We start from the raw sequence: 13,767 nt of genomic DNA, 5'->3' as shown, positions 1-13,767 counted from the left end.
AAAGATATTTATCAATTTGTCATTTTGTCTCATTATTTAGAGTAAATATTCAATTTAGTCCCTAAAAAAATTTTAGATTGGACCCTTTAATTTTCAACAAATTTTTTTTTCCTAAAAGTCTCAGAGAATTATTCTGATTGGACAAATTGGTCCCTAAATCGCTTTAAATCAAATTTTTCATGTGTATTGGATAAACAAATTCTTAAAAAGTTATATTATAATAAAATTAGGTCTTCAAAAAATACACTCTAACACAAATCAGTTCCTTTTAAAATGATGCAAGGACAATGCTCTTCGACAAAAATAATTCTTGAGGATTTTTTTAGAATAAAAATTTGTTGGGAGCAAAGTATCCGATATAAAATTTCTTAGAGAACAATTTGGGTATTTATTCCATTATTTATCTTCGATACAATGTAAACGAGATAAGTAAATATCCATTATTTATTTCATTTACAATGTAAACAAAATAAATACACTTATCTCGTTTACGCTATAAATAAGAGAAGTCTTTTTTTAAGTCATATCTCGAATGCAAACGAGATATAGTTTAAACAAGATATGATCAGTGAAAATTTTACATATATCTTATTTGCACTAGAGATATAGTTTAAACAAAAGTGATTTATCTCGTATATCAGTAAATAAAATATTTAAAATATTTATTTAAACAATCCGTCTTTTACCAAAATATATATATATATGGCATAATTTGAAAAATAACTCTAGCTAAAGCGTAGATAGTTTTTCAAGATTTTTATGGATAAATTTGTCCCTTGAACTGAGTTTTTTGTCATACCAAATGAATTGTTACTATTTTATGCGTAACTTTGTTTGAACATGATTTTTCTTGGATACTTTTGTCTTTGAAATAATCTTTTAAAAGTATTGTTACTTTAATAATAATAATAATAATAATAATAATAATAATAATAATAATAATAATAATAATAACCTAATCAATGAATTACCTTTTTTTCCCAATGGAGTTAAATATTACAATGATTAAATTGAGAGATAACCTGGCCTGGAGTTTATTCGATTAACATTAATCAAAAGGACTTACTTTGTTTAGTTAAATAAAAGAGATAGTCGGTGTGTGATGGTTTTTGTACTTTGGTTGAATTATTAGAGGCTCCCAAATTGCAATCTGCACAAAGAATGGCAAGTTGCTTATAATATATAGTAAAATGATGGCGCACACACATTATTAGAATGAGGGAGTTGGTGGAAATGTTTCAAGTGCACACGTGATTTTGTTTCTTTTACTATCTGTCCCTAAATAGAAAATCTTTTTTGTTTTTCTGGTAATATGCATAGTCATAAGTCATGTTTGTACATATCATAATGGATGTTTGACCTGTTTTTGTTTATCTTTATATTATTATTATTATTATTATTATTATTATTATTATTATTACCACTTGATAATAAATTAATAACTTATATCATAGCTTTACATATGTATATACTGATTTAGAACCTCATGCATATATGACTTTTCTGAGCTGTATGGTCAAGAATTCAAAATTTGCTCTTGACACTTGAAAGTGTTACGTTTCTTTTCCATTTTGTTATTATATTACTTGATAGAAGTGTTTTCAAGTTGGAGAAAAACAGTTGTTAAGACGTATATATGTGGGGTTTGGCTATACTAAAAAATTGCTGACTTTGGTAAAGAAAGTCTAAACCAAAGTTTGAAAGTTGTCTAATTAAGATCGATCTGATTTACTTGGGCGTCATAATTTAATATTCAGACATATTATTCAAATTTTTTGTTGCTATAATATTAATAATGGTTTATTAATTAGCGCAACATTTAATCATGCACTAAACATCTATTATACATCAAATTTAAAATATTAAATTATTTTAGTGAATGATATACTAAATTTTGTTTGATACATCACAGCATTGTCCCACAAATTTAAATTATCGTATATTAGAGTAGAAGTTCAGGAATGTAGAATTTTTTTTTTTTACAAAAAAAAAAAGAAAGGAAAATTAGTCTAAGAGTGAAGACTAAATTCCCTGCAAGGCAAACTATAAAGATTATTCCAAGGCTCAAGCCACTTAATATATTCTGCCTGGTGATTCACATCATATTTAGCGAGAGTATGTTATATAGTTAGTTGTTCTGTGGATTAATTTCATCTCAACTCTCCAATTCCAATAAAGCATCTCATGCAGTTTATTTATTAAATCATTGTTTGCATAAACACTAAAATTTCTAGAATTTTGAGTAGCAAAGAACGTATTTAGACGGTTTGTCTCACAAATCACTTTTCAAAAACAACATTTTTAAACTAAGATCAGTTCTTTACAAATGGCAAATAATTCACATCTGAAAATCAAAGTATAAGAAAGTAATTCGGTACAACTTTTAATCCAATTTTACGAATTATCTCTAATAATGCACTCAAACCCAACAGTAAAATAAACCTCAATCACACTAACATTACAGTAAACTTTGATTGAATGAAAAGTCGGAGGCACCCAAATATAAAATATCGTGAAAGCTATCTTCGGTGGTGCTAAATCACCTTGCTTTCTAGTCATCAGTCATCTTCTCACCTTTCATAGAATCTGCCATAACAAATGCCTTAGAACCTGAAGACCCTACCACCTTATCTCTAAAGGAAATCCTAGTACCCATCCTTTTAGAATCTTCCTATCCACCTGAAGCAACCCCTCCCAACACTTTTTCCTTTTGTTCTCCTTGTCAAAGGCATTCTTACTGTGCTCTACCCTCAGAGTAATAGCCTTGCTCACACCTTTCTCTCCTCCATCGCTCATTATTTTTTTTTATTTAGGAATGTAGAGGTTGATAATATTAAAATTTTTTAATAATATATGAACCTAAAGCGTTTATTTTAAGTTGCTATATATATTGAAATTTTTGTTTATACATTCTTTTCATGGTCATTAGAAGCTATGATATATTGATGAGGTTTGAATTTTTTTTGGGGAATTGGGTTTTTTGATTTGGGCACAGAAGTTGGTTTGTTTCTGGCACAGGAATTGATTAGAAGTTTCATTTCTCTTTCTATAATTTCGTTGTTCTTTTTGTAGGAGATGAACAAATCATTCCTACTTTTGTAATTAATTACAGTGTGGAATTCCTTGATTATTCGTTATGTTCTTTGAAATACCGCCCTTGTAATTATATTTTGGTACCAAACAATATCCTCCATATCAAGTAATTTTAGTGTGGTACCAATATATCAAGTGATTTTCACGATGTCCTTCATCATTAAAGATGGATTGATTGTTCGAAAAATTTAGAGATATATTTCTTGGAGCTACTTTGCCAATAAGTTCTCTAAATCTTCCAACTTTCAACTGCATCAATCAATCAAGAGGTGAATTAATTAACATGTTTTAAAAGATTAAATATTAAAATTGTATCAATTAATCCATATTAAAAAAATTGATAAGTATCTATTGACGAGGCTTCAGGAAAAATGACCAGCTTTATTATTTGTTCTTTAGCAACAAGGTAATACCCTAAAATTACTCTTTTTTCTTTTGTTCAATTAAGGAGTAAATTAAGAGTCTTTCTAAGATCTGTTCTATAGACTCTTTTTTGTTCATTAATCACAACTTTAGTTGGAATATTTCTAATTATTTCTTTGCACCGAACTTGTAAGGGAGGTTTTTTGCTCTTTTGAATATTTGCTTGGGATGCAATTGTTCATATTTCTTTATAGATTCTTATACTATTTATCTGGACAAATCCTCATCGACTATGGATTCTGGATTATTGAGAATCAATGGCTTCTTTTTTCCCATGCATTTTAAATTCCTTTTATGAGGCCATTAAATATCACATAATATTTTTTTCTTATATGAATTTCGACTATTTCTGTAATTGTTTCACCTTTTGTAAGAATTTATTTATTTTTTTTTTCAACTTTTTCCACCATGCTTAGCTAACTTAACTAAGCTCTAATGGATTTGCCTCTTGCTTTTTAGATGATTCCATAGCTTCAATAACTTTATCGATACAAGAAATTTGTTGTTTAATACGTCAACAAGCATTGATTAAGCTTAAGATTAGCTTTGTCTTTCTTCTTCTTCTAAGGGATTTACACACTGACTCCATTCTCGCATTAGAGTATCTACAATAATATTTTTGTCACTTTTGATATATTCAATTTTTATGAAATATTGTAATAAAAATATTTGTCATCTCACTAGACGTCCATTGTTATAATCAACCTTTAAGTATATTGGATAAAACCTGTTAAATACCTTGAATTTGTTTTCAAAGTAAATATTTTTGGAAGGAAGTCAATTTTCCATTATTTAAGGGTTTTTATTGCGGCTAGAGTTTCTTTTTCATGAATTATATATTAATGCTTAGTGACTGTGAAAGTTCCTAAAATATATTGCAAAGAAGTTCTTTTGAAGAATTCTTAAAATCTATAGACTTTTCTTTCACTTGATTTGAGCTTTGTTTTTAGACATCCTGATCAAGTCATGTCTAAAGCATTTGTTTTAACCAAGGTTTGAAAAACCGGACCGGTCATTAAATCGCTCTAGTTACTAGTTTACTGGTTCATTGGTCTAACTGGTTCAACCGGTGGTTCAACCAGAAGAACCGTTTCAGAATAAAATAATATATAAATTATATATAAACATCATAAAATATAATTATAGTCTAATATAAATCTTAAATATTTTCCAAATTTAAAACATTATATGAAATGTCAACCAAATCCATATGATCTTATCAAAATACAAAGTTAAATAGTGAAAAGAGCAATGGTGCAAACAGCAACAATACAACTAGAAATAATCATTAATCACTCCTAAATTAATTCAAAACAGTAGCATAACAAATAATCACCCCTGAATTAATTCAAAACAGCAGCATAACAAAATCACTAATCACAAATCACTTATCACAAATTCAAAATTCAAAACACTCAGTGCCATAATTCCATAACAAAACAGCAGTATAAGTGCATAACAAGTTAACAACAACAGCTTAACAAGTCACTAATCAGTAATCACAAATTCCAAACTCAAATCAGCAGCATTACAAAAGATCCAAGAAATCACAAATCACAAATTCAACCTCAAATCCTTGAAAGAGTAACACAGACTCAACTTTTCGCTAACCTCAAATCAGTAAATCAGTAAATCAACATTGATCAAACTAAATGTATACCAGCTACCTTCAATTTATTTTTGTATTTTGCAACCCCTAGTTTTGTTTTGCAGTTTTGCTTCCTTCCACTTGATCACATTAGATGTATTGAATCTAATTGCCAACCCTTCATCCAATGGCATAGCCCCCTTAACTGAAAGCCACAATTTGGTGCAGCCCCACTTGCCCATTAATATCTCCCACAATTTGGTGCAGAGGGTTGCATATTCAGCTTGACAAAAACAGAATAGAGTAACAAATTAACAATTACAAAGCAGCAAAACACTAAAACAGCAATATTAGGTGTTCTGAAATCAGAACCATACACTAAGAAGACCGAAGAACGAAGAACGCAGACCCAAGACCCAAGATGAATTGAAGAATTATGGAACAAAAATTGAAGAAGAAGTTCAGAGAAGATAAAGACGTGGAGTCACTCACCTGGGTTCGAGAGGCCAGCAAAGACGAAGAGGATCTGCCGAGTGACTGGGTTCCGGACACGGGGAAGAGGAAGAAGCGGCGGTGCTGAGGACTTGGCGACGGCGGTGGCGCTGACGACCTGAGGACCGCGGTGACGATGGAGGGCTAATGGGCTGGGAATGCTTCAGAGGGCTAGGGTTCACCGTTCACGAGTGGAGTGAGACTGAGATAAATGAATGGGGAAGAGACCAGGCGACGGCAGTGGTGCTGACGACCTGAGAACCGCGGCGACGATGGAGGGCTACTGGGCTGGAAATGCTTCAGAGGGCTAGGGTTCACCGTTCACGAGTGTAGTGAGACTGAGATGAATGAATGGGGGAAGAGACCAGGCGACGGCGGTGGTGCTGACGACCTGAGAACCCTGGCGACGATGGACGGCTACTGGGTTGGGAATGCTTCAGAGGGCTAGGGTTCACCATTAGTGAGAGTGTGAGACTGAGATGAATGAATGGGGGGAAGAAGGGGGGTGGTTCACGAGTGGGTCTAGGTCGGGTTTCATTTTTTTTTTTTAAAAACAATTAAAAACGGCGTCGTTTTATTGTTTTAGAGGAATCGGTCGGTCACCGGTCCAGTCCAACTAGTCGATTTTCGGCCGATTCACCGGTTTTCTAACGGTTTTCTCTCCAGCAGTTATTGAAGAGGACCGAACCGCTTGCATCGTCGGTTCGTGGTTAAACCGGTCGAACCGGCTGGTCCGATATTCAGAACCTTGATTTTAACTATTAGATAGTCGTCCTCTTCTAAAACATAAAGATCTAGTAGATTTTTACATAGTTTTTTAATTTTTGAACTTGTAGACTGTCTATTTGTTCCCAATTTCATTCTCTCTTTATACTTATTTTAGGTTATTCTATTATATTTTTTAAGAATTTTAATAAAAATAATTATACATCTTAAAAATTTTTGAAGTTTCTTTCTATCTTCTGTTCCATGAAAAAATAAATAAACTTTTTTTAATACATTTGTTTGTAGTTTTATATTCCCTTGAGTAGAAAAGATTATTCTAAGAAATTCAATTTCTTGCTTTACTGTTTTTGCTTTCTTTTTACTAAGAACTAATTATTTTTGTCTTGCTTAGTTAACATTAATATATCATTGATATATAAAAAAATAAAATAAAATCACTTAAATCTTTTAAATGTTCTTTCATGAATTTTTTATAAATTCTCGGGGCTTGTTTTAGCCCAAATGAAAATACATTTCATTCATATAAAGGTACTCTTGTAAGTTATTTTGTTGGACATCTAAAGACGGTTAGTTTCTTTGTTTCCTTGTCCAAGCATAATTGTCAACATCTTGATTTGCATTGAGAGATGAAAACCTAGTCTCACTCTTAATTTTTCTAGAACTGACTCTTTTTTTGGTAATTTATATGCATCTTCTATGATTGCTTCATTTATTTTTTTTTTATAATTAATGATTATTATTATTATTCTCAACATAAAATGCTAGTGTAAAATATAAACTTTTACTTGGTCTAATTATCCCATTTCAAGAAGATCCTTACATTGTGATAAAAAATTTTCTCTATCTCTAACAGATCAGTATGGAATTTTGAAACATTTACCTACTTTGTAGGATATTTTAGTTATATATTTAATAATTCGTTATTCGTATTCTTTGCATCTAAAAGATTTTCTATGCAAACTTCATCTAAAAGTTCCTTTTTTTTTAGATTGTTCTTTAGTATATATTTGAAAATAAAAATGTAAGTAGTATGCCTATAATACAGCTAAAATTTTGTATTTTAAGATGTCATCTGTAGTAAGTTATGGGTGTTTTATTTGGGTTGATTATTGATTTACTAGTAAATCGTATGGAGCCTTAAAAATTATATACGTTAATTTTTGAATAAATAGAGGACAAAGTTTAAGAAAATTATTTTCTATTATGAAATTCATTTCTGAATCTAGCACATATGTAGAAGGTACTATAAATCTATAGATTCTTATAAAGATTTTAACATTATATTCAATTTTTTTGTTTATTGACTTATCAATAATTTTAGCTCTTAATGATTTTTTTTTCTTGTTTTTCCAATCTAATTGTAATTTTGGGATAGCAAATAAACAGAGACGGAAGTATGTACATGAGTGTGGGGCAATCGCACTTTTGTTTCATTCGGCTCCTTTACGGAAGGGATTCAGAAAAGAAGAAATATGGAACACGGGAAAAAGATTCCGCTAACCCATAACATCTATGTCAGCCTTTCTGTATGAATACATTGAAAACGCCTTGCTTTTTAGATGATCCCTATAGAAAAGGAGTATTTTACAAATATACGTTTGTTTTTTCTAGTTACTTCGTTCTCTATTTCTATTTGAAAGAATCTTTAGGAAAAGAATCAAATTTCCATCGAGCTAAAAAAAGGATATCGATGTCTCTAGTAAACTAGAGTAATCCCCCACTACGATTTGAAATTTTTTTGATTAGTATATAATAATAATATTTATTTGTCCCCACTAAATTATTAAATTTGACTCCACAATAATTTTTTACTCAACTTTTGGTACTTCATAGTCAATTTAAAAATTTCATATTAGATGTCATTAAAATGATCATTTCTCAATTTAAATGAAATTTGTATTTTTTTTTCTTAGAAATCAACTTGAAAGAGTGTTATTTATCTGTTTTATATTAGTTTTAATTTTTTTTTTCTGTAACTACATTAATTGAAAGAACTTTTTCAACTATGAATCTCAATAAGAATTGACTTCTAATTGTATAAGAAGTAAATTTTTAAATAAGTATTTACTTATATATATGTAAAAGAAATACTATACATCCAACTCTTTTTATGAACTAAGTCTAACCAAGTTAAACAATAAAACTTAAAATAATATTAGTCATAACTGATTTTTATTGTCTTAGACAGAAGTTTTCGATTTGCATCAAATATACTCTCGGAAGCTAAATTTTTAAAAAATTTAAGACTAATATAACAATAATGCATGAAAATATGCTTGATTTGCTTGTGTTGAGGGGTTGTTCTTATGAAATTGTTGTTGAATCGATCTTAAATTTTTTGAAAAATTAGCTGTCAGGGGTATATTTGATGCAAATAGAAAATTTTTGGGACAAAATTGAAACAAAATAAAACTTAGGGATATTTTTAAAACTTTTGTCAAACTTTAAGGACAAAAAATATACTTTACCCTATTTATAAATGATTATTTTAGTGTTTTAATTTGTAAAATTAGATATTATAAAAATTAATCATGTTATATTTACATCGAAAATAACTACCTGTGTATATATAGTGAAATAAAAAATACACATTAAAAATAAATTAAATAATACATATATTTATATATAAATACATAATGATTAATAAATAATTTGATAACTAATTTTTATATACATATAATATTTTCATTTTAAAAATTATTATATATATATATATTGCCCCACTATTAAAATTTTCTGGATCCGTCACTGCAAATAAACCATCAATTATAATTTTATTTTTCTTTTGTACATATATCATATGACTCTTGGTCAAGGACAGAGGGAGGTCCATCCTCCCCTTACAACATTAAAGGTTGTTTTAGGGGACTGCCACGACCACCTAGACATGGCTAATGAGGTGGACGACATGGTCGAGACATAATATAAAGTAAGTTCCCATGACTTGTATGTATGTGTCTGTGCGCGCATTGATTATGTTATTATTTTTAGGATACTATAGAGTTGGTGAGATCTGTGAGTTGTAGGGTTTAGTTAACTTTAAAATGTAATGTTAATTTGTGAGATAATCAAACTTGAGAAGTTTTATGGTGCTTATCAATATAATCATCATGTCATGCGGACTGTATGTCTTGCTGTTGGAATGTAATACGTGTTTGTGGAGACTGGTCAAAGGCACTGTGTTGATGCGGTAATGGTAAGAGAGCTTATCGTGTTTCCCTTTTCTATTTGGCCTAAATGTATTAATTAACGTAATTGAAGTGTTTATATTAAGTAGTAATATGGGCAGATCCAGTACCTGTGTTACTGGGCCATGGGGGTTTTGGGCTCAGGTAATTGAATTTTTTTGCATTTTGAATTGTAATACTAGTTTAGTCTAGTAGTGTTGCCATAAAAATAATAAAAGTCACTTTCTGGTTCAAGGGTCCAAAGCACCTGTGATGAAACGACGCTGTTTTTTTGCGTTTTGGTTAAAAGAAGAAGACCTGAGTTATGGTCGTCAGTCAGAGGAAACCCTTGCCCTCCCCTCGAGCCTCATTCCTGATTCCTGAGTCTCAGCGTTATTTCTCCCCAAAATACAACCCTAGCCTCAGCGCGCCGCCCTTGGTCTGACTGTTGCCGGTTGGTTCGTCGTGGTCGGTTGCCAATCCTCCTGTTTCCAAGTGGCCGAAGGCCCTTCCGTTCCCCCAACGCAAGAGTCTACAGGTCATGGTCGGTCGTCGTCTGGCGGTCGTGTGCGTGGCAAGGTCGTCGTCGTCCGTCGCCTGCTCAGTTGTGACCGTCGCCAGCTGCCCATCTACTGTGGCTGTCCCTCAAATCTGTTGCTACGGCACGCGCATCTGGTTCTTTGTTTCTGCGCTGGTGTCCCAGTTCTTCTTCTTCTCTGCATTATCATTCAGCCAGTCCCTACTGCGGAGGTTCTTTATTTCTGATTATTATTTTGGTTATTGTTCTAGTTATAGGAGATGGTATTGTACTTTTGTTCCGGGAAAAAGTTAATTAGAGCTGAGTTTTTGAAATTAAAATTACTCTTCTGATTATTAATTCGATTGTTGTTCTGATTACTAGTGATGGTATTGCCTTTTTGTTCTGGAAAATAATTAAATTTCTGGAAAATAAATAATTAAAGTTGAGATTCTAAAATTTATATTAGTGTCGAGTTTTCTTGTTCTGATTATGAGTGACGGAATTGTCTTCTTGTTCTGGAACATATTAACGAAGGCTGAGCTTCTGAAATTGAATTTATTGGTCATTGACTGTATTGGTTTTTGTGCTGGTTACCACTGATGGTATTGTCCTCTTGTTCTGAATACCAATAAAGTGATTATTTTCTCTAATTAAAGTATTTTTGTGGTAAGAGCTGTTATTACATTCATTGATGTAGTTATTGTTGATGTACACGAGTGAATGTGGTGTTGATGTTGTGTATGAGAATGGGGTTTGCGTTAGGTACTATGGTTGTTAATTTTTTTAGCGTGTTATTGAAATTGTTAGCCATTGTTGTTGTGATTTGTGATTACTTTGCATGTGTTTTTGGCTTTTTTTAGAAATTTGGCTATGGCTGTGTTTGGTTTAGCGTTAGAAAGAAGAGAAGCACGTTTGAGTGCATTCAACGCATCCTCCTTGTGTTTGGATACCTTTTTGGTCTAAACGCCAAAGTAAACGTGTCTTTACAAGGAATTATAAATTGCTGCTTCTGCGTTAGAAAATTAACGTTAGGATTAAATTTATTTTTTATAATCAATTCTACCCTTTATTTCCTGTTGGTAGTCTCTTTACTGGTCAGATATTTTAAATATATAATTTTAATTTTTTAGTAAAATTTTTATTTTCGGGTTTGTATTTATTTTTTATTTGGTTCTATTAAAATTTGTAAGCGTAATTATTGTATATTAATTTGTTATGATAAATTTATTATAATATGAATCATTGATCCATTAAAAAAACAAAATAAATAAAAAAAACTAATTATAACTAATAATAAAGTCATAAATAATTAAAATTTATAGTCTAAAATAGTATTAAGTAAAAGAATACTCTGAGTACCAAAAAAGTTATAAATAATATAATTTAATAAAGTATATATTGATATAGTTTTCATATATTATTTTTGCTTTTGATATGAAAATATATTTTGCTAATTTTTATATGTTATTTTTATTTTAGTCCGTAAATATTTATTTTATTATAAAATTAAATAATAACATCTATTTAAATATCTCAATTAAAATGATAAGATAATATAAAAAATTTATTTAAGTTGATGGATTTTGAAGATTCTGATTTTCTGAAATGTAGATGGATGCGGTGCATAACAATGGTGGTGAGGGGAAAAATAATGAAGAAAACGGGCGTTGTGATGAGGCGGTGGCGAAGGACATTTTGAATGATACTATTGGAAGTGAATCAGAGAGTCAAATGTGTTTGGATGTTGGAGATGTTGAGGGTTTGACTATTGAAGATATTATGCAAAAGACTTTTGATGATGATGCGTATGAGTTCTACAAAAATTTTGGTAGGTATCATGGGTTCGGTGTCCGAAAAGGGGACTCACGAAGGGACGATGATGGAAACGTTAGGAAGAGGAGGTTTTTTTTTGTAATAAGGAGGGACTCAGAGATCCCAAGCACTATAATAGACTGGATAGGATGCGAGTACATAAACCTGAGACGAGAACAAATTGCAAGGCAAAGTTTTCTGTTCACCTAGATAAGAGTGCTTCCGTATGGCGAGTAAGGAAGATCAACAACAACAACAACCATGAATTGACTCCCCAGGTAATGGTGCACCTAATCCCAAAGTATAGGTCATTGACTAAAGGGGCGAAAGCGCAAATTGATAGATTCTGTGAGTGCGGGATATCGACGGCAAAAACAATGCGATATATGGCAGGATTGGTGGGTAGGTATTCATTGGTAGGATTTCTAAAGAAGGACGCGTACAATTATATTGACAAGCAAAGGCGCGAGCAAATTGTTGACGAAGATGCTGAATCTGCGATAGCATACCTAGAAGGAAAGGCAGAGGCGGATCCTATGCTGATGGCACGGTATAATTTGACCGAGGATAGAATGCTTGCAAATATGTTTTGGGCCGACGGGGGAAGTAGGTTGGACTACCAATATTTTGGAGATGTTCTGGCTTTCGAATCGACTTACAAAAAAAAAAAAAAATAAGTACAACAGACCACTGGTTATTTTCTCAGGATCAAACAATCACAAACAGACCACGATATTCGGCTTTGGGCTAGTGTTGGATGAGACGATAGGGTCATATACTTGGCTATTGAAGAGCCTGTTGGAGGTAATGTGCCAAAAGATGCCATATGTGGTTGTAACCGATGGTGATGAAGCAATGTGGAAAGCTGTGAGAGTGGTATTCCCTAGAGCAACGCATCAGTTGTGTGGGTGGCACTTTGAGAAGAATGTCACGTCGAATGTAAAAGATGCAGGATTGCGCGCACGATTTAATCGGTGGCTTTATGCAGACATTGCAGTTAACAAATTCTTGATGGAATGGAGCTAGTCTGTTGAGGAGTTTAGTTTGCAAAATAGCCTCTGGGCAAATCAGGTATTTGGGAAGAAGGAGATGTGGGCAAATGCGTACCTGAGGGATAAATTTTGTACTGGTATAAGAGTGACGTCAAGTTGTGAAGGTATAAATAGTGTTGCAAAGAACTTCCTTCAGTCGAAGCATGGGATGCTTGAACTTGTTCAAAAATGGAACTGATGGTCCGTGACTATCGAAACAACGAGTTGTTGGCGCAATTTAGATCAATTGATAGCATTCCGGTGATGCCGACAAGCTTGGAGTCACTAGAGCGATACGCTGTGAGTGTTTATACACGTGCAATATTCGGGGATGTTTGAAACAAGATCGTAGGTGTCGCATCGGTCAATCTGGTTAGATTACAAAGGTCTTTGACTACGAAGATTTACACTATCGATGAGTATGGGCAACCCGAAAGAGAGATCGTAGTTTTATACAATAAGAATATGGGAAGAATGAAATGTGGCTGCAACTTTTGGAACAAACATGGCTATCCCTGCAAGCACATGTTTTTCGTCATGAAGCATGAGCACCTTCCTAACATTTTGGACGGATTAGTTCTCAAGCGATGGACTAAAAATGCCAAGGCACTTGAAGCATATGAAGAGAAGATAGATGACGGTGCTGACCGGGCCTGCTTATTACGTCATGGTGCGCTTCATTCGGCTTGCCATTGGCTGTTCTTTTTGGGGTCACAGAAGTATGATCTATATCGAACGGCAATGAAAGGAATACGTAATCTTTGTATCCACCTGGAGGGTTACATTGCAACTGAGGACAATGTGTTTTCTACCAAGGGTGATGGAGTGATTCGTGATTCGGTGGCTGTGCGGACAAAGGGAGCTCCAAAAACCCAGAACTGTCGGGGGGCGCAAAAGACGGTGTACCGAATGTAG

The 13,767-nt window shown here is 32.5% G+C and overlaps 1 pseudogene; it reads left to right on the top strand.

Moving 5' to 3' along the window:
* Positions 1-11,620: 11,620 nt before the first annotated feature.
* LOC107630488 (protein FAR1-RELATED SEQUENCE 5-like) lies at positions 11,621-13,767 on the top strand (annotated as a pseudogene).

This window comes from Arachis ipaensis, chromosome B3, assembly GCF_059453495.1.
Source record: "Arachis ipaensis isolate K30076 ecotype BB chromosome B3, ASM5945349v1, whole genome shotgun sequence".
Lineage (NCBI taxonomy): Eukaryota > Viridiplantae > Streptophyta > Magnoliopsida > Fabales > Fabaceae > Arachis > Arachis ipaensis.
The sequence above is the reverse complement of the archived record's forward strand: the minus strand, read 5'-3'. Positions and strand labels throughout refer to the sequence as shown.